Here is a 23,244-nt window from a genome sequence, read left to right as displayed (position 1 = left end):
CGACACATTTATATATTTACGCGATCTAACCCAAAAACCTCTATTATGGGTGATATTGGTCGCGAAAGCCTACGTGTTAAACTAAAATAATGTTCTTCAATATACGTGCTTATTCAGACGATTTGTTGAATTATCAATCTTTATTCATGCACAGTATTATATCATTTTAACTTGCTGTATATCTCTTCTCCACGTTTGTTTAGGCGTTTATGATTGCGCAGATATATTATGCTCGCTCCATACGTATGAATATTGAACGTCTTTTGCACCGTGCATAGGCAACCGCGCTTAATCGGAGGTATAGTATATATACTATGCATTAAGTGCACTATATATACAATACTTTTTTCATTCCATTCTGTTCGTGCTGCACTGACAGTCTGGGAATGTGGAAGATGATGGAAATAGTGCATACCCCCGCTAATAGAACGACATGCTTAGACTCAGTCTCTCACTGGCGGTAATGCAATTTGTCAAGTGTAATTTTTTTTGTTGCAGATTTTCTTCTTGCTAATCTGCAGTCCGTGTTCTGCATTATATCATTCTGCCTTCCTCATTTCCTCGGCTGTGACAGGTTGTGTAATCCCCCAGGAATTGCACTGAAAATGCAGGGAGCAAGGCCAGAAAGCAATCAAAGGGCACAGCTCTCTCTCTCTGTATCCACGCAGCATTTGCCCCGAGCATAAAACCTGCCACTTGAAAATAATAAAAATGGGACATTCAGAGGTGGCCTAGATAGAAAAGCTCATTGGACACCCTGTCCACATGTGTGTTAACTGGTGCTCTACTCCTGCAGTAGCTTCAAACCCCCACAAAGGTGTTTTGTTTACAACAGCTTGCGTATTTAAATATATATACACAATATACGGTCTATGATTACGAGCCTAGCACGATGAACACATTATAAAATATCGAAATCATCATCGGCCGAGGTAAATCCACTGCTGGACATGGTGGCTTCCCCGAGCTCGCCGTTATCTGCAGCAACAACAACAATAATACAACAATAATAATGATGCTGCACCTACACACGAGACGATTGCATCGCTCCATCTCCCGCGTTGGGCGAGGCCCTTCGCGGACCCAATCATTGGCCGCAGCGTCACGCTGAGAAATCCCCTCTCGGTACGCGATCGCCGAAACTAAAAGCGAATGTTGTTGTTGTTTTTGTGTTGTCGCGTGTCAATGTTAATGTGCTGCGGGGCGGATGATATTTTGTTTCATTTCAAAGACCGTTTGTCGGCCAGGCTTCATCCAGCGCAAAGCCTCCCCGGCACTCCGCTCCACTCGCCTTGTTGTCACGAAGAACGCGAAGTTCACGCGGACACATCACACGCTCCACCCGCCCTTCGACGGTTCTATTTTATGTCAAGAGGCCGTTTTTTTCTCTCTCTCTCACTCGCTAGCTGTGTTGTACTACTGCAGCCCGTGCAACACTCAAATGGGACTGTTATTGGTATAGGAATGTATCGTCGGGGGCGGGGAAGGGGGTAAAGGTCAGGGTGCAGCCCTGCAATTGCTTGCTCATGCCACGGCTGGTGGAAGCACCTTAACTAGAGGGGGCTTTGGAGAGCCCTCCTAGAGGGTGTTCTGGCCGACTCTGTGGATAACAGATGTTTGTTGTCCTCCTGCCGCACCTCCGATTAGCACGGCTGGCTACGTACGGTGCGAAAGAAGTTCATGCAGGAAGCCGAACTACAAATCAGGTTGTGGGGAAACCGAAAATAATCACAATATAATAGGACGAATAGGCAGCATGGATAATAGGGTTTTTTTGCATCCCCAATGGCTTTCATGGATGACAGGAGTTGGGAGTAATCGGGCCACGGACACAAGGAGTTCAGTATTAAAAAGCAGGTACAGCAGAAATAAAATAGTACACTTAACAAATATCAAATATCACAAATGTGATATCAGTTAAATCACTTTACACAGAAGGCAGCACGAACACAAATCAATGCATGAGAAAATTAGAGACTAAAACGAAGGTAGAAAAAAACAATCAAAAGCATTTACATTCAGACTCTGCAAAGGAGCGGTGATTCCGGTTTAACGCGACGAACCGATTGTTGTCAAATGTACAAGAGACGCAACAATGTTTCTGGTGACCATCATCGGGTTTATCGACAACTGTCGGTCATTCACAGTCGACTGCATGATCGCTGTGATGTTTATGCCTGAACAGAGGGGACGAGGCGATGACAAACCATCAAACAAAGACGGCCACTGCATCGTGCGCTTTTAGATGCGCTTCTGCTGCCGTCTGGAGCGTTCTTCCTTCCAATATTAGGAAGCCACTGGAGCTGTGGACTTTGAAATCTAGATTGAAACTCATTTCTTTAGAACTGATTTTTGTGTTTACTTTGCTATCCTTTCCCCGCGGCTCCGATTAGCACAGTTGGTTACATACGGTGCGAAAGAAGTTCAACGTACAGACAGACACATACATACGTGGTGACATTGGCCGCGTCACGCACGGTGAACCTCGCCCTTGACCACAACCCGTTCCACACAACTGCCGCTTGCCATGCGCGACTGAGTTCAGTTGCCCCACGTCCCCATTAATTATATGTCTGTTCTCTATTCCCATTCCAGCACTAGTTCTGTGCATTGGTTATCATTCATTCAAATGGTGCATCTTGCCCAAGTACCCCCAGGCCCCCGCCCCCATCGCCTCCTCTCCGTAGCTGTAATTTGTGCTCGCTGTTTGATTCATGTCATCTCTCCGTATTGCTCGGAGCAATTCCAAAGCAGGCGTCGTCGAATGATCCTTCATGTGGCTTTGAGCTTTTGCTCCATTTTCTTTGTCAGTGACAATATTTCCAGTCCGGAACATTAAGGCGGTTGAGATATACGCGGACCTTTTTCCGCGCACGTATTTCACGCGAGCGAGACCGTAACTGTCAGGCAATGCGATGCCGCAGCAGAGATTGCCGCATTGGACTAAAAAAAGGGAATTGGCAACAACGCGTTGCCAATTAATGTCAATGCGGTGCATTCCACGTCCAATTTCTGAAATGGCTTTACATCTCCGTGGTTTCATTAATTATTTTGTCGCCTCGCAGCCCTGCGATGGGTTGCCACGAGCACACCGCACCGCTAATTTAAAGTCTTTATTCATTAAAAAAATGTGAATCCGCCGCTAAAATTGTCCAGGTGAACAGTCACGCTCGCAAAAAAAACCCATCGCTGTCAGTCAGCCTGATTAGTCGTGTCAACTCCTTCTTCGGGAATAACTGCACATTGGACAAACCGTAGTCAGTCAAGTTGCCTTTTACCACTAGACAGGTCCCCATGCACACTTGCCACTTCATACACGGCCGGGTGATGCTGGTCTGGCATACCCTATCATTACCAACTTTATACAACTGCCCTCTGGCATCTACAGACAACACATGAATACTTTTAAGGAAAATCTTCCTATTCCCCAAGCATTTAATGAGGTCTACAGCAATATTCACACAGCTTGTGGTGTGTTATCATTCCTATACACATTCAGATGCTGCTGGTTACAAACAAAAGTCTAAATGTGTCGCCTCAGACATGAAAGGCTTTTCCTAACAGTTTCCTGTAAACGTTCCTGTGGTTTTTTTTTACTTATAATTTTCAGACGATGTTAGTTTTTTTGTTTTGTCACGATGGGTTTTCTCCTCTCTTACAGATTTGATAACACTTCCACACTCGGGTTGCAGATCACACAGCCTGGTGTGCTACAATCTTCATCACGGCGTTTTCGGTTCCTGTCCAGTGCACCGACCGCCTTTGGAAAGAATTCAAAGAGTTAAATAACACTGCCTTAAAAGGAAATGTATGTATGTATGTTGAACTTATTTCTCACCGTACATAGCCAACTGAGCTAATCGGACATGTCTGGCAATGGAACTTCTTCATAGTATGTAATTTATAAGCGACGAAGAAGGGCCGTGGCCTAAAATGTTGCCTACTATATATATGTTTTTCTTTTATGGTGGTGTTATTGAATTCATTGAGTTTGTTGTTGTTAACGGTGATTGTTCTCCACCGCCAACGCAGCACCATCACCAAGTAAATTTGCCCTTTCAAAAAGTTAATGGTGACCCCAATGGAGTGATGTGTTTATCTCTCTTGCACTTTGCACTCCTATAGTGTTTGTTGTGGTAACGTTTTTACCTGCCCCTGCTGGACATCTGAACCTTATGGCGGTACCCCGGGGGATCACAGTACCCCGGCTCTTGCATAATGTCCGTGATGCAGTCATTTTTAGTCTGCTGATGGTCGGCGATGCGGCAATCGACTCATCTCGACGAGCTGTACACGATGCACCACTACGGTGCGTACGAGCGTTCAGGGTTTCAGCGCAATCGTCCTCGCTGAGTTTTGACATCGCGGAGTGGCACTGATTTCGGATTGATTGGGTACCCCAGTCGCAGAGTTAAGTCCACCCCTGGGAAAAATAGTGTCCCAGAAATAAAATATCTAATTGCCTCGGCCAGTTTTGATTATTTGGTACCCCAGAATCATCTGTAAAAAAGAGCATTATAGCTCATCGTATTCCTCCAGTATAAATATATATTCTGATTCTGACACGCATCAAATGACCAAACTCACCCCCCAGTCACCTGACTCAGGGAGGTCAATCAGAGAACCAATGACATCCCTTGGATTATTTAACACGAATTTAAAACGACGGCAGACACTTCTTCTGCATATGGGCACCAATCCTAGGCGGCAGGTAAAAAAAATATTCTGAAATCCATTACGCGACTACGACTATGTCGGTTGTCAGCCTTCCCATGTCTCTTTGAGTTCACTGCCCGTTGTTCCGCGTGATGTCCCACATTTCAACTCTATGTGCTGGGGAGCTTCAGAATCTGAATTCCGTTCAGTTCGAAACTACATTCGGAGATGCTCTATATAACATTCATGACATATGCATTCACATCGTGTCTATAATAATGCATAATGTTTAATTCATACACAATGAATGCAATAGTTTTATTTAGGCAAATTATTTGAATGCACGTACTATGTTGCACCGTGCATAGGCAACCGTGCTAATCAGAGGTGCGGGGAAAGGACGACAAACTCAACACAAAAGGCAATTCTAAAGAACGAGTTTCTATTTTAGATTTGAAAGTGCATCGCTCCATTGGCTTCCTAGTAAGTGAAGAAAATGAAAACAAGGAGGTCAGATAAAACAGGAGAAATGAGGTTGGTACAGAAAGTACTTCGCCTATTATTGAATGAAATGTCAGAGACCACTAATGTTTCAGCTACTTACGGGAGATGTTTGAATACTCAACCAGGTCACAATGTTCCAGATTGTCCTGTTCCTTATATATTCGTCTTCTATTGCCAATAGAGCATGATGAATGCTGAAAATCAGGAAACATCGTCGCTGCTTTTTTTTATTATCAGATTTTGAATGCTCAAAAAACATCAAATTGATGTGAACTCAAGAACGCATTTTGAAAGTTTACGGGGGACAATCCGCCATCATATGTAACAGCAAATGAGGTGGGCTGCAGAATTTAGTCCTGGCATGAAGACGTTTGACAATGACCCCCGGGTCAGGACGACCTGCAAACACGGAGAACGAGGAAAAGATCAAGGACGCGGAAGACCGCCGTCTTACTCGTGCACATGTTGGCTGCCACGTTGGAGCATTGGTGTTGGATCCGTGGAAACGATCTTTCACGAGCATTTGGGAATAAAAGTGGTGCTTGCACGCTGATAACCAGAAAACTGACACGTGTGTGTGTACGTATGTTGAACTTCTTTCGCACCATACGTAGCCAACCGTGCTAATTGGAGGTGCGGGGGGAAGGACACCAAACTGACCACAACAACTAAGCACATCTTGACATTCTTAATGAATAGACTTCAAAAGGCCTCCACCAATTGCTCTGTGGTTTCATGGCAGGATATTCTTCTCGTTCCCAATGGCGACCTCTTGAGAGGGTCTCCTCCAGCCTCGGGCCACCCGTGTTCCGAGTAGTTCGTTGGGCTCTGGGCGCAGGGCGAATGCAACATCAAGAGGGAGTGTCTGATAAATTATTGTGCCAATTTTGACCCGATGAAGGCAGACTGAGACAGCTTCAGGAGGTGTTTTTTGTTTGTTAGTTTGTTAAGCGGTGACAAGTCCCTTGATTGAGAATTCTGATGCCGAGTCGATAACGGCAGTCGCGGAAACATTCAACGACTCCAGCATCCCAGGAAATTCAAGCGAGAGCGACCACTGCACGCAAGGTGATGCTCACCATTTCCTGCGATGCCCAAGCTGTGTGTGTGGTGCATATCGACTCCGCGTCAAGGGAGGGGGTAATCGCGAGATCGATATCTCACGCAGGACTTTGCTCTGTCTGTCGCTCGAAGAGCCACTCGAAGAAATGCGCAGGAGGAATGATGAGAACTACGCCCTTTCTTCCTCCCGCACGTCCCAGCGAAACGCCCGCAAGCGTTGCAAAGGTTGATGCTGATAAGGGATGCCGCCTGGAGGAGGATGAACTTCTACACCCGGCCAGTTCTCCACACCTAGCAACCAGTGACCTGTTTCCAACACTGAAGGCAGTGGCGGATGCAAGGGTGGGGGCAATATTCCCCAACACCCCCCCCCCTCCGTCTTCCTCCCACCCTATGATGGTGATGAGCTGAAGAAATCCGTGCAAGGGAATTCGAATGATCTGGAAGAAAATGTCTTTCTCGAGATAATCTAAAAGCTTCAGGAACAATGTGAACGGTGCGTTGTTAAAGAGGGGGGGGGGGGTATGACTACGTTGACAAGTAATGTGGTTCTTATTGGTGTGGGTACTTTTATACATATGGAGTTCAGAACATTTTGAACCAACCTTGTCGCAGGGATGAGACACACGGTTGCAAACGCGACGGTGCAAGATGGTAATAAAAATAGACGGGGAAAAAACTAGATGTCAAATAGAAATGAGACTGCAAACTCGGCAAATGAGGGACAGACGGGACAGATGAGACAGCACCAATGAAAATGCACGTGGGACAGTAACAAAAACAACTTACATTTACAATGCGCCCATAAATATAACAAAGATATCTGAGCACAGAAAGATAGGACGAAACGGGGGGGGGGGGCGGGGAGGGGGTTTGCTATCAGTACAAATGATAGTAAAGTACAGGACATATAGTACGCATGAGATAGGCAATGCATATGACAGTGCAGACAAGGAAGTGCATAGCGCAGGACAGACGATGCATATACGACAAGCAGTACAGATCAAACGGAGAGTGCAGGCGAGATGTGCGCCGCGGAAGCAACAGACAGAATGAGGTAATGCGCATGAGCAAGACTAAAGGAATTGAATTACAGGTCATCAACATGTGGGGGTGGGAAGTGAGTCGGAAGGTATACACGTACACTGGGGTATACAGGGAGGGGGGGGATGGGGCCACACGTTTTGACAGCAGGACGTGACAATAATGTCACACCGACCTGTGTTATGCCTATTGTGAAAGAGCGTATTTATGCACTTATTTAGTAGAGCAAATGTATTGCCGTTATGGGTTCCTATATCGAAAAGCGAAATTATAATGTACAATCTGCGTGGACTTTCAATTGCCCATTCCTTTCACACATGCGAGTGATAATGGTTGGCGCACTGGACTTGCGATGCAGAGGTGGCCAGTTCAATCTCCCGGCAATGAATTTGATTCCATGTTGGCGGACACACCTTAAGTGAGACATTTATATGTTTTTCGCAGGGCATTTTATGGCGTTCGATACTGCCGTGGTTTAATGATTAGCGCGCTGGAATTGCAATCCAGAGGTCGCCGGTTCGTTCTCCTGGTGCAGCAATTGAAACAATGGGCACATTCAGTTTTTTTAATTTTCCTACCTCTTGTCTACTCATCTGTATACATGGGTACAACTACGGATGCTCGGCAGACTGCGTGTGCTGGGGTAAAGTGTGCGTGGGTATTCCCACCCTCTTCCCAGATATCTGTTCGGAGTGGAAGAGCTGAACAAGATTCATTCTGAGAAGCCCTCTCGAGCTTCGTCAACAGTGATGTGAGCAAGTCATTTCAGGGCTGAACCTGAACCTCTAATACATGAAGTGCCAAAAATGTGATTTGTGCATACGGAAATGCAGAATGTATACGTCTAAGCATCATAGGTTGTACTATATGAAGAAGCCATTAGCAATGGTTTAGCGTGAGCAGAAAGTCGTATAAAGTAATGGTGTGAACCCCATTTTTTTAAACTACCTTTCAAGGTACAAGGGTCTTCAGCCATAGCTAAAGCACTATAAATGCAGTGAAAATGTCAGTCAAAGAAAAAAAATGCCACTCTATAATGACGTGTGGAATTAATATTAGACTATATGGAAGGAAAAAAAGCCGAGAAAATTATAATTCTGCAAAACGTTTGACGGGCAATCACAAAACTGTAACTTTTTTTGCCAAACAAAACAGGTATTGTACAATTTTGGTGGAGTGTTGTAAAGCTCTTAGCATTCAGGTCAGTATTGTAGGCCTAAATGGCTTTCCTTTGTGCCTGTGACAAGTTGAGAAACAGTATGAAATGCTTAATCCCGCCGAAGATTGTATTTCGTGACAAAAGTAGCATTCACGCGTGGACAAAATTCGTAATTTCTGCAAACACAAAGTTTATTTTGTGTTCCGTGAAGGTCTGCCAGAAAAGAACGCTTTCGTTTCTGGCCCGGCTGATGCTAATAATGTACAGTTGAGTTTTAATGTTTGTCACATGGGACTAATTTACGCGAATAAATTCAGAACATTGAAAATCACACGTACCCCACAAAAAACGGGCACGCCATTGTTTACCGAGTAGACAAAGCCACTCCCCTACAGATGTCGCGATAGAGGTTTAAAGGCGGCTTAAACACAAAAAATTCGCTCCGCGATTTACATAATTTGCACGCAAGCGATATATTTTTCTTTGAATGCTAAGTTGACAGCCAATTCATTAATATATTTGTTTTAAGAGGCATATAATGGTTCAATCGATCCAAGGATTTATATTATTGCATGTGATCCTGATACGTTTGCGACCCGCGTTTCTCTCACAATGCATGGATCATCGATTGCGCATGTGAGAACAAATTGTTGGTTAAGTTTGAACACCATGTGCAAATTGTATGCAAATTATACAATTAGACCAATTGGGCGATGGAAAAAACTCCCCAAATGAGCCAGAACAAATTAAGAAACAGCAATACAAAAGGGACAGTAAAAATTAAACAAGAAAAAAACATTTTATTCTCGAATTCTCTTGAATCATGAGAATTCATCGAACAGCTGGCAAGGCTTGTGGCAGGGGCTTCATGATCGTTCCAGGCACAATTTGCCCGACTTTATTTTAAAACCCCAACTTGAATAAGACGGTGATGGCCTACTCACCGATAACATATCTTGGATTAGGGTGGAGTAGGGAATCTTTCAGCAACTGTGTAAATATTTTTTATTCTGTTGTACGGGGTCACCGGAAAATGTAGGTGTGGCCACCAAATATGTTAGCGGACACACCTTAAGTGAGACATTTATATGTTTTTGGCAGGGCGTTATATGAAGTTGGATGTTGTGGTGTAATGATTAGCGCATTGGACTTGCAATCCAGAGGCCACCGGTTCGTTCTCCTGGTGCAGCAATTGAAACAATGGGCACATTTTTTAAATGCTCCCTGCCTCTGTCTACCCAGAAATGTAAATGGTTACACCAGTTAGTCCATCGACAGGTCGGATGTCGTGGGTTAAAGTTTGTGTTGCTTCCACATTTTTCAAGACAAAATATCATCTAGAAGGGCTCTCTAGAGCTTCCTCGAGAGGAGCCCCTTCCGCCATCAGTGGCATGAGCAAGCAATTGCAGAGCTGCACCTTTACCTTTCCATTTTATCTTCCAAAAACTACATTGAATGGATTGGTAAGCATATAACAAGTAAACCCGTAAAAACAAAGTTTTTCACTATAAATCCTTTATATGCGTGGCGGCTAGAGTCTTCTCGTTCTCTGGCTTGAGATGGCTGCCACCTATGGGTCAGATGATTGTCTGCCAGTATTAACTAATTGGTAATTAAATATTTAATTTGTTTTCCCTAAACAGTGTAAAATTTTGCACGGTCCTAAGCAAGCAAGCGAACTTAATATAAAGGATTTAAAAATATATTCGCCTGTGGAGGACGCGGGGATCGATCCCGCGACCTTTGGCATGGGAAGCGAGGGCGCTACCCACTGCGCTACTCCGCCACGGCCTGTGGAGGGGTTACGCTCTGGGCTCTTACACTGTGACGTTCAGCCAAAGCCATGAATGAGTTCTATTTGAATATATGTAAAATAAAAAAAATTTGCCTAAAAAGTGTAAAATTTTGGGAATTTTTTGTTTCACGAACATTAATTGTCTCGCACAACGAGTCTGTGTGGAAAATGTCAGCTCGATTGGATCACGGGAAGTGGGTTAAAAAACGACCGAAAGATTTGCACGGTCGTAAGCAAGCAAGCAAGCACGCAAGCAAGCAAGCACGCAAGCAAGCGAACTTAATATAACGGATTTAAAAATGCAAGACACCAAGCACATTATTAGCCAACGTGCAACCCATGACATAATCAATCCTCCTTATCCAACTCTCACATGCAGCCAACAAACTTCACGAAAAACAAAAACACAACACGCCTAACACTGAAATCAAACATGGGATTTAGTGAAAGGGGAATTCTCAGAACTTAGACAACTAAAAATCCTTGCAAATAGTCTTGTTTAGATTACTAGCCCCTGATGCAATATGTAGAAAAGAAATGTGCAAGTAATAACAGTGCCTTGTCTGTTTGGTTTAGGAATGTATTATTTAAATATATATATGTTGCCGAACCTAATTATGCGTAGATCTTTAAATTAGCGGATGTTAAAAAATACAAAAAATAAAAGTTTGACTCTGTCAATTTTTTTACAACTTGTTTTCGCTTAAGACATTACATGCAAATTTGGGTGAGTTTTGTTGTCTTGGAAAACGTTACACAGCAAACTTCCAAGGAGCTTGAATCTTTCTGGATAAACACGAATGGAGCTGCTGGCAAACGACCAGTCTGGGACTGCGGGGGAAAATAAGCAATTTAACGAGGCTGTACTTTCCTTCCCAGAATGTGTATTTAATTAAAGACTGGAAAGTATAAAATGCAAATCAAGGTTGGACACGTTTGATTAAAAACATGTGCAACAAATTAAAGGCTCTGTTTTAAATCAATGTTTTTCTTCCACCAACATGTTTGTTTTTTTGCGGTAAAAAAAACATTTTGAAGGGGGCTGTGCAAATTTGGACATGAAAAAAAACCAGTGCGTTATGTTTAATTTTTTATATCTCTACATATATGCATCAGTGGCATTGAAATATTTTTTGTCTTTTTCTATTGTAACCAAAGATTGACCGAGGACAGTTACCAAGATGAGCAGATGATTTCTTTAATTTGATTTATGTCTGTAAATATCAGACATCGTCAAAGTAATACCTCATTATTATTTTCATGAATAGCATCTACTTGAACTGATACATAATTCTGAACATTAATTCGTTCAAAAATGTATTCACAATTGCCTATTTCTCAACATAGCATAATGTTCTATGCTCTAACGTGCACTAACGTGGAACCAGGACCGCGGTAACAGGACTCATCACCATCACATGACTGTTTACGAACGGCGTCCTGCACAAACAGCACCATGGTGGCGAGATGTTAGCCACCTCGCCTGGTATGGAGGAAGTCGTGGGTTCGATCCAGACCCTGGCGCCTGCTGTATATTCGGATTTTGCATGTTCTCTCTGAGGTTGCATGGATTTGTCTCCGGGTCCTCCGGTTTTCCTCTCACATTGGGAATCAGCATGCGTTTAGAGTATTTGGCTGCAAACAATTTCCACATAAGCCACTTCGTTGAGCTATTGTTTGTGGCCAAGTCGCTTCTGGAAAAGAGCTATTTAGCTCAGTGGGCTTCATCTGGTCAAATAAAAATCGTCTACAGTTTAGTATCATGGTCCAACGATGTCCGTATAGGATACCCTTCACAGGGCCAAACATATGAACATGTTATGGTGCCAGATCTGAGTTGTACAAGCATGGGGCAGCACAGTCAGCCCAAACTGTGCAATGCCCTCTAATGTTCTTAGGCTCGTGTGTGCTCCGGAATTGACATGTTGGAGCAGCCGTGTAGCATGGGGGGGAGGGGGAGGGTTTAGAGTAGAGCGACTGTGTGTGTATGTTGAACTTCTTTCGCACCGTACGTATCCAACCGTGCTATTCGGAGGTGCGGGGGAAGGACAACAAACTAAATACAAAAATCAGTTCTGAAGAAATTAGTTTCAATCGATATGATTTAAAAGTGCATAGGTCCAGTGGCTTCCTAATACCGAAAAGAGAGCGCGCTCCAGACGGCCGCAGAAGTGCATCTGAAAGCGCGCGATGCGGTGACCGTCGAGGATGACCGGAGTAGCGCGTGATGGTTTATGCACCTTGACGAGATAAGCAAGGTACTGTGATCCATCTGTGGCCAGCACTTTGTGTGCAATGAGTGCGCCCTTATAATGTATTCGTTCGGCAAACCCGAAGCCAATGCAGTGAAGCGAGCACTACAGCCTCCCTTGGCTGAAGGCACAAACCCTACACCCTCCCCACTTACAAATTCTTATATCAAGTCAAAACATGTTGGTTCAGCCTTTCCTCAGACAGACGGGGCGCGAGAGCCATAGAAGAATGCATAATAGTAAAAAAAACAGATTGTGTCGTTACTCATTCTGTTTAGCTTTTAACATTTGTTTAAAGTTTGTTTTAATATAGACTTCGTCATGCCGGCCACCTCCATGCCCCTCATTTGTGTGTGCGCCCCCCCCCCGGCCCCCTTGAAAGGTTGGTTGGAGGAGGTCTTCCTGCCATCTGATAAATGTCAATGACATTCTTACACGTCTATGATTGAACGTGTAACATGTTGTACCAGCTGAAGAAAAAAAAGTTACCCGCGAAAAAAAGCGATAGTCGCCACTGCTTGCTTTGGGTAACCCTCCTTTCGCAAGGTCTACCCAAAGTGACCGGAGAAGCCCCGCACGTACGAGAGGAGAATATTCAAACTATTGTAACGTAATTGTTGCATTAATCGACTTGCTGTACTGCCGCACGTAACAACTACCGTGTTGTCCCTGCGTGGTTGGTGTTCCATACGCCTGATCTTTGCACAATCCACCAACTCCACCACACCACACTCTGCACCCTTGCCACACCACGCCCTTGACCCTCATATATCATCAGGGCTCGTTCAGGCCACGTGACCCCGGCGTTGATATGAGTGCAGTGAAATGGATCTGCTCTGCCCCCATCTGCAAACGTAATCTCTTGAAACCCTCCGTTATCGCACGCCACCGTGCTCCTTACGTGGCAAATGCTACTTTTTTTTGCGTTGACGCAACCCTCCTGGAATTATTTGAGAACAAATGTTCTCCTGGCGAGACGGGCATCTGCACGTGACATCGTAACATGGGCACAGTTTGCGTTCACCGCTAATTTAAATGTCACTTGTGACGTCAGTGTAATTGGTCGCATCTGCTTAAGATGGGTTTGTGTTGGTAGCACTAAGTAAAAGTGGGCGGAAAGGCGTAAATTGCGCCCATGAGCAATTTTATATTCAATTTGGTTGTGCTAATGAGCCCGGTATGTTGACGTTAGTAACGGCACATTAACCGTGACGTTAACAAGGCTAGGGAGGCAGATATACCAAGGCAGGTTATTGAAATGCACTCTTATCTCGGAAAATGCCTCGTGATAAGAATCAAAGATCACGTGTCCTGTGACCGGCAAACGAAAATAATACGCTGTGCAAGACGCGGAGTGAGCGAGTTCACGAGAAACAGGAGTAGCGCGCAGTTGTTCTTTGACTTTACAACGCCGACATTCACCCCACAACTGAAGACACTTACACTATTAGCACTTGTGCATTCACACAAATGGGCCATTATGAAGTTATAGTTTATACACCGTGCATCCTTCTGGGCTTTTAAGCAATTCTAGAGACAATTAGGCTTCAAGATAATGTTCTGCTAATTCATTAGGGTCGAGATAGTTACATTATGAGGTGCTTTATACTCGACGTCGAAACACGATTGCGGATGTGCTGTGCAATAGCCAGCTATTTTTAGGAAACTGGTTCTTTATTTCCCTGTCGTAAATATAAGCAAATTTATTTTTTATTTTTTTCTATTGTATGAATCCTATTATTAAAACAATATATAATAATAATCATTGTGATCTTTGGTTACCAAATTGCCTGAAATGCACCTGGTCCTGCAGATTTTCAGAAGCAAAGCGGTGTTGAGAATGGATCATGCATAGCAGGTTGTTATAGGCTCCAGGGCCACATAGTGGACAACAGAGGGCAGTGTGGCAAAACGGATTGTTGTACTGCACTGACATGCTCCCCGCCTTCACAAAGCCACACTGACCTGCCGCATGTGACGTATGGTCAACAACTCGCAATGCGGGCAGGCCCTCATCCGGCAGCGGACTGACAAAAGGGCTGCACACGTTACACATAAACGTGGTACTAATTATGCAAATGCGGGCAGGCAATTAGCATCCGAAATCTATACCCGCTTTTTGTGCCGTACCAGCCAAAGCAACTGCCTCATCACAACAGCACTTCGCTCAACAAAGCAACAGCAGTCGTGAGCTTTTGCGTGGGAAATGTAATGGCGCAATGTGGGAGAAACTGCATGCAAGGTGGTAGAGCAACTGCACCCGGTTTTGTGATTACATTTGTGCACACATGGTTCTGGATTAATTCCGCACAAAGCTGCCCTTTACTGAATCAACGACCAATTTGCATGTCCAATGAGACGGCCCGATGTAAAATTCGGCGTTCGAACACTGCGATGCTTAGCATGGGGTAAATTAGCAATTGCAATGGAGTGTTCGTCTTCATATATTATGCTGATAGAACTTGAAAACCACGGGCCATCGGCTAAGGCAAAACATTGTTGTGAAACCACGCTTCTAGTAGGAGGGCAATACAACAATTGCATGAAACAGCTATATAATTGCATCGATTATATATATTTAAAAAATGACATTTACGATTTGTAAAAAAAATTATGTTCCAGAATTCCATTTTTTTGTAAAAAGAATACAACATTTATGGATGAAAAGTAACTTACAAGATGAAAACACATAAAGAACACGGTTGTTATTTTTTTATTACGCAGTACAGTATGTTCTTTTTCATCCATGCAACATCAAGATTCAATGTGTAATACTGTATGCATACAAAAATAATAATAATAATAATCTCAGAGTCAAGTATTACAGATTCTGACGGATGCCAAGGCCGAATGTTGGTTTAAAAATGTCAGGCGAGCTTTAGCATGAGGAATGATTGCGCACGGCGCAGCTGACAGGAGTAGAGCCGTTCTGACAAGAAGCTGCCTCAGAGAGGAGAATCAGTGCTGCGTCTGATCTCATGTCAGTGCGCAGAGGCGTGCAGCTTTGCGGCTACAAAGAATTTTAACAAGAATGCACCATTGGCTCTAGTCGTGTGTTTTTTTTTCTCCTTCAAGATATTGCTTCGGGCATGGTGGTCTGAAAGTCAAGCCGTACACGTGAGAAAGAAAAAAAAAACTGGTGCGGTAACATAATTAAAAGCATATCATCCAAAAACATTTAATTTAATGTCACGTGTTCCAAAAGGCTTTTAATGTTCGGCGCCATAAAGTGTGTGCGCTGTATTATTAATACAACTATCAAAGCTTCGTAGGGACCTGTTTACAAGGATTGTGACACCATATGAATATATGTGTACGGTATTTATATACACTTTTTTTTACGTGGATATTTAGAGGGCTCAATTCTGCTTATCATCACTGACAAATGTTATATGGAAAATAATAAATCGTGCCACGAGCAGCAATGATGAATGTCACATACAACAGACTTCTGTTTTTAGCATGAATTTTAGAAAGTGCAAAACATCATGAATGTCAATGTAAGGAGGAAGAAAATAGTAAAAAAAATCTGGATCTGTAATAACAGCTCCATCTAACATAGCTCCGGGCTTAAAGCTGCTGATGCCGAACTTGAATAATAAATGTAGGCGGCAATTTAGCAGAGAGCAAGAGAATAGTGCAATGAGCTTGGGAAGGAATGTGAAGATTGCTTTAATATTGCAATTCTATTTTTTCCACATCTACACAACCGCACACAAAACCACTGTAATAGCTTTATACTGGCATCTACTAAAACCATGCATGATTCATTTCACACGCAAATGTGTGCCTTGTTAAATAGATTAAATATGTAATCAATATCTAAAGCACTATATTGTGATATTTAATAGCCTTTGCAGAGAAATCATTACCGCTTTTGACATTGAGCTTGTGACAAGACCTGCTTTTTCAGGGGGAAAAATAATAATTGGATTGTATAAAATACAGTGTCTCCTACAGGCCAATGCCCTTCCTACATTAGTGCTGAATGCACACAGAAGCGAGCTGCCGTATAATTTCCATATATCAAGGATAAATAATTTGCATATAAAACAAGCCACAATTTAGTTTTCAGGCTACATCTTTACAGGCAGGAGATAAGAGGGTTGAATTAAAACACAAAGGGATATCATGCCTCTGAAAACATGATATGGTAAATTTGAAAAACGCACACTCACAACCATTCCCAGTTGTGTTAATTCTGAACGATATATGTGATATTGTGGCTTGCGAAACGATCACTAGTATTTTCCTCAGAGGAATTGGATTCAAGTTAAAGTTCACGTGGCGTGACTACACAGAGCATTTGTAGAAGAGGGAAATTTATATTTGACAATGTGTTTTACTTGGTGGTATTTTTTTCTGGTTGAAAAAGCACACAACACAAAATATTGCAAATAATGTACTTACATTATAGCACCCACATTGAAAAAGAGAATCACTCACATTCCAGTATAGTCACGTTATTATGTAAACAGCTTTGATAAATATTCGGCTGAATTCTGGATAAAATGTCCAACCTCTCAGCTCCCTGCTATTTTTTTTCTCATGAAATTATAATACACATTTCCCTAAGCGCACTGAATTATCTGAAGGATAATGTTAGAGTAAGATCAACTTTGCAGCAAAAATCCCCAGGGGAGATACAGTGTGGCAATCATCCTTGCCATTCACTTGTCCTTTTCATAAAGGTCAAACACTTGGGAGCTGCATGGTGATGGATCCATTGAAAGATAAAAATGTTACTGATAATCCATCTGGCTTTGTAAAGAGGGCTGTCTGAACAGATTTTTTTCACTAGCTACAGGCATCAAGAATTGCATTATTTGTATCTTTATAAAACCAGTCACATTGTGATTTCACCGTCACTATCAATTCCACTGCGTTGTTTCCGATTGGTTTATATTTTTTTCCTGTTGAAGAAAATAAGTCGCACGCGTTTACGTTTTTCACCAAACTTGTTCTGCACTTTCAACGGCAGAGATGTTTTACATTTGGTTCTCCCTTCGATTGATAAACATGCGCAAACACAGCGACGGCTTCACACATCTGCAGATGTAAGTTTCGGGGAGGCATGCCAGGCCAAAAAAAATTCTCAAGCCCAGACTTACAAAAACAATGGGTTGTCTCATTCCTATTTTCGGCATTGCGTGCCGGTCAACAATTGGACAGGTGTCACAGCCCTCTAGCCTCTTGGGATACTCTTTAAAAAGCCACAAGGCTCTCAGGGTGTGATTTTATCAATAACTGCGGCTTATACCTGCAATCTGAAGAGATCATCAGATTATCATGGATAACGACGTACAATCAAGGAGGCTCCTAAATAATAAAGACATTGAGATCACAATTCCTGAAGTCCTAATGCTGTGAGTACATGGTGCAGGGATTGCATGCCAGTGAGCTCTTCCAGCACCGATGCAATTCTAAAGCAAATCACTCACAGAAAGCAGTGTTTCTTCACGGGTATTGCCACTGCGTTATGTACAATAACAGCCTCCATCAAACACAGGAGTCAGCAAGAAGTTGAACAGCAGTGCATTTTTGTAGCGCATCGCCTTGCTCTATGAACGGCTTTGCAGCTTGGAATAAATTCAGTGAGATACCACAGTTTTGTGTGTTGTGCTTCTTTCACGAGTGTAACTTGTGAGCACCAGCTATCTATGCACATTTTAGAGTTTGCAGATGTGGCATCTTGCAGAAGCTTCCGTTTCAAATGCAACACAAACAGCGAGATACAAATCACGAATAATTTCACAAGCAAAGGAACAAAACCATTTTCAAAATATCATTTGCCAAGCCATTTAAATGCAAAATGTTACGCTTTCTCCTCACCCATCTGCCAAATGAATTTGAATGTAAGTAATATGGTAATGATGGGGTCTGCAACAAGGCTGGAACACATTTCCCAGACAATCTCGTGTTTCGGCCATGTAAATGAGGCATCCCACACAATGGCCGTGTCAGTCAGTTATCGGTATTGTTCTAAACCCCCGCCCCCCTGCCTCAGGCAGGCACTTTGAAAATTCTAGATTTACAGCTTTCGTGACTGCAAGGATTCATACTCTTGGGTTTTTTTAGGTAAAGTCACGTAGGTAAAAATAAATAATAAATAATAAAATAACAATTATAGAAATAATAGAAATAAAAGGATAAATCTATTATTATTTCAATTATTTTTATTTTATTTTTATTTTTTCCTACGTGACTTTACCGAAAAAACCTAAGAGTACTTTGAAAATTCTTTAGCGCAATAAACAGGACAATGTCACCTTTTGGAGATGATGTTACAGGGTTTTTCAGATGTCTTGTGACCCCCAATTAATTGCCCACGAACATATTTGTTTTTCATTTGCACATTAATTTATGTTTTAAATAAACCCTCACTTAATATTCTTTAAAGTTTCAGAGAACTAAATGGAGGGTCACGGGATATCTGGATCACAGTTGCAGGTAAAGGGATTGAATAAAAACACGTGACACCAACTTCATCTTGCCTCTCGAATAGTCGAAAAGTGCCCAGCGAAATAGTTGATAGCAATGGAATTAACAAAAAACAAGTATGAAATGTTTTTAATGAAGGGGTTTTCTTTTGAGGGGGTTGGGTGGTGGTGTCGTTCAGGGGTTTTTTGTTCATTGAAAATTACCGCAACCTGTCCCAGACAATGTTATCCACTTACGCTAATGCCTGCTGGTATGCAATGATTACACCCTTTTCATGTCCTCCCTTTGAAGCCAAGAGAAACAGTCTCAAATTCTCATCCACAGGCAGAGAGGCACAGCGACGCAGGTGTGCTCGCCTCTGAATCGACTTAAGATCAAGTCTGAAGCAGAATAGTGTCACGTTACATCGCCCTGGCAGTCAACAATGGAGATGGTTTCAGAAAGAAAAAAAACAGGGGAACATGGGGCACCGCATGTGCAGGTGCAGGATGGGTGGTTGAGGGAAGCAACTGGGCAGGTTTCTTCGTTTTCCAGTGACAAAAGTTGGCACTGTAATACGTTTACACATTTTTCACTCCTGCCATGAAGGACAACAGTGTCGGAGGGACAAGACACGCATACGCACCCACTTCGCAGTGGTGATGCGCGCACAGATCATTCGTGGCTTACACGCTATACAAGTTGCAACTCTGTGAACGTATTTTGAAACGACACACCTTGTAAGACAAGATAATGTCGAAGTGAATAGTTTTGAAAGGTTGCAGCCCTGCGATTGCTTGTTCGTGCCACTGCTGGTGGAATGGCCTCCACTGAGAAGCAGTTCAAGAGCCTAACTCTAACAGGATATTTGGTCTACTCTTCCACGCTGATCAGACACCCTGGGAGTATGTGAGAGTGTCCGCATTTTACAGCACCACGCGTAACTTGCCGATCGACTAACTGTGGTGTATACATTTTTACTAAAACTTAAAACTAACAATTGTTATTTTATCAGGTAAGGCCTAATTGAGCGAAATTGCTCTTTTTCAGAAGTGACCTGGCCAAAAATGATAGCTCAAGAAAGTGGCTTATCTTGTGGAAATTTATCGCAGCCGAATACTCTAAAACGCACGTTTCTAAATGTCGAGGGATTCACCGGAGGACCGGGAGAAAAATATACGTGACCACGGGGAGAGAGACACGCAAATTCCAAATACAAAGGCATCAGGGTTGGGATCGAACCCGCGGCCTCCTGCATACCAGGAGAGGTCGTTAACATTTCGTCACCGTGGCACCCTGTTGGACGGAAGAGAGGTGCTGGGGGAGAATTTAAGAAACCTGCCCATTGTTACACCTGCCGTTCCTGGTGATCATAATTTGGAAAGAAAAATCATATAGCAGTCAGTAACATGCACGCTGATTCAGAATTAAACAGCTCAATGGAAGCGGGGGTTTCTGAGATTTTAATAAACGTTATTTTTGGTTGATTCAATTCCCTACTTGGGCACTTTTCTGTGCGGAGTTTGTATCTTCTTCCCTTGTTCTGCGTGGGTTTCTTAAACATGTTTAAACATATAATGCAAATGTTATCGGCCAAACATCCCAATGCTGAAAAATAACCTGAAAATTTCTCAACAGAATTACAAATAGCAACATCACCCCCTACTGTGAAAACTTGTCAGGATCCTCTAGAAAAAGCGGCTTGAGACCCAGGCGTTCCAAGGTAAATAAGAATAGTAATACTAATAATGATGAAAGGTAACTCTAACAGAAGCAGGCAGCAAGGATAAAGCTACATTTTTTTCGTTGTTCCCAGAACAAAATGATAAATCGTTCCATAAAAAACATAGTATTAAAAGAGGTCATACATGAAGTAAAACGATCAATATTCCTGGTGGGATGTTGAATTATGGGACAATTCATCACAAAATTAGAAAATTAGGAAATGTTGATGCATCTTTCATGGAAACTTGTCCCAAAATGACCCCCCCCCCACTCGTTGCCTAATCCCAGCGTACAGATGGACAACCACCTTGATTAATGTCGACTTGTTAGACCAGATAAGCAAGCTGCGTTTTTTCTCATATTGTGAGTGGACTGACTGCACCCTGGGGGTATGTGGCCTAGGTGCGCTTAGATCTATTGCACACCACGCCACGCGCTAACCTTTCGTAATAATTTACCAACAGTTATGCCCCGCGGCAGGACTGCCCATAACGTGGCCACGCATGGCATGAAATAATCAACTTAAAATATATCCATTACACCACCACGACAATTAGAATACATTGGGAGGTGGGGGGCGGGGGGGGAATGTGAATTATTACATTTTTTTGACTTTTTTGTTACAACATTTTCAGAAGATACGTGACAGAAATGAATCCCGTTAATGTAGACCCTTTGTCCAAATACTGCACCGATTTGTCTCTCTTTTCGACCGAGTGCCCACATGAGGAATTCAGCAGTCACTTTCACAAGGGTAGCAACGTTAGACTTTGAGTGTTCTTTCGTGAGCATTGCTTCACTGTACACGTAATCATCATAATCAGCCATGATCTGTCCACTGCTGGATGAAGGCTTCCCAATTGTAGGCACGTGACTTTGCTTTGCAAAACGGCCACTTTTTGTCATGGGTGATTTATTTATTGCATGCACTGTTAGTATTACAATAATATTTAATATCAGGTGAATTGTGGGACAAAGATTGGCTCACTGCATTAAGAACCCAAACATCTATGTTTGACTCCCGGCTATGGCCAGAATCAGTGAAGTGTGATATCTGAACCGGTCCTTGTTTGTACCACTCCCCCCCCCCATAACAACCTTCACCAACTTGTGCAGACCAGTGTGGTGAAGTATGGTCAAACCACCCCCCCCCCCCCCATGATCATGATTGCAAGCACGGCGAGACCTTGAACCAACAGTGGATTTACAAACGGCTGCACATAATGACTGTTTTACATCAGTGTACATGATTTAATATTGCCCATCAAATACAGTTAATGAAATATGTGAAAATGTTTTAAACAGGGGGAATTTATTTTTTATTAAGAATTAGGCTAGAAAAATGCATTGCAAAGGAGATTAAGATAAATCCCAAAACAGTTTGTTGGCATTGTGAACAGTAAACAAAGCTAAGTAAGCATGGGAGGTCCCTACGATTAGTGTTAATGATAAACAAGTGATCTTCACTAAGACCTCTTTAGTGGTTTGTTTTCTTCAGTGCTCATGTGGAGGACCATGGTTTTATTTCCTCCGGGAGCTATTCCCATTCTGGATTTGGTCCTGCAGTGCATTAGTGCTTGCCGGTGTGCCTGGTGACAGTCGTATTCATCATTATGTTTTACTACAAATCAAGGGACCCACTAAAGCTACGTATCTACACTCACACACACTTTAAATTTAGGCCAGCCATGCACACGTAAGTATACGAGCTTCCGAGCGACGAAGCTGTGCTGTAATGGTTAGCACACTGGACTCACAATCCAGAGGTCAAAAGTTCGGTTCGGTCTACCGGCAACGGAAGATGATAAATGGGCAAGTTTCTTAAATACCCACACCTCTGTCTACCCAGCAATACAAACGGGTTCACCACAGTCAGTCGACTGGCAGGTCATGTGCGGTGGGGGGAAATGTGAATACTCCCACCTCCTTCAAGATGTTTGACAGAGTCGGCCAAACGTCCCCTCGTCTGCCTGCAGTGGCACAAGCAAGCCATTACAGGACTGAAACTTTAACTTGTCACTCTTTTAACGAATAAAATGGGGCATTAATGCACACATCCAGAATGGAGTTAAGCCAAGTCAAAAGTTAGGATGTCCTCGTAGTTTTGATACCAAACACACTACATTTGCCTTAAGACTGATTCAAAACAAGTTATTTCCCTGATATGTGGTGAATTGAAAAACACATGTTAAGTTCAGACAAACGAGGATAATTTTGTGATACTTTTTTTTAAACAGCGTGCCTGCGGCACAGTTAATCAATGACCAATTACTAAACAAATATGTTTTGAGATGAATAAGATGAAGTATGTCCTTTTGGCACAGTATACATTTCGCACGAGGTAAAAATGAGCTCACAATTATCTTTCTGCGAGAAGGTCTGAAAGTCACTTGGCAATTACGGACCAGCTCCCATTATTGCAGCGGTGTGCGCGGCCGCTGAGTATCTTGAGTGATGTTATTCAGGATCGCTGGAGAAAAGGTCGAAGGTTACACAAAAATGTAGCGCTGTGTCAAACAGGGGAGAGTCAATCTTTGACAATGTGATTGACGTTTTTAAACAAATTATCATGATGGTAAATCACAGATTTATATTAGAAGACTGGCAGGGCTAATATATTCTATCTT

At 42.8% G+C, this 23,244-nt stretch overlaps 1 long non-coding RNA gene across 1 annotated transcript in view; it reads left to right on the top strand.

The window, feature by feature from the left end:
• The first annotated feature begins 7,252 nt into the window (after positions 1-7,252).
• Positions 7,253-23,244, top strand: part of LOC144935304 (uncharacterized) — a 48,015-nt gene continuing 32,023 nt past the window's right edge. Inside the window, exons 1-2 of the long non-coding RNA XR_013637289.1 lie at positions 7,253-7,279; positions 7,946-8,017. This is a non-coding gene — a long non-coding RNA (uncharacterized LOC144935304). The remainder of the gene's footprint in view (positions 7,280-7,945; positions 8,018-23,244) is intronic.

The sequence above is a fragment of the Lampetra fluviatilis genome, chromosome 13 (genome assembly GCF_964198595.1).
Source record: "Lampetra fluviatilis chromosome 13, kcLamFluv1.1, whole genome shotgun sequence".
Classification (NCBI taxonomy): Eukaryota; Metazoa; Chordata; class Hyperoartia; order Petromyzontiformes; family Petromyzontidae; genus Lampetra; species Lampetra fluviatilis.
Note: the sequence above shows the minus strand (reverse complement) of the source record. Positions and strands in the feature narration are given on the sequence as shown.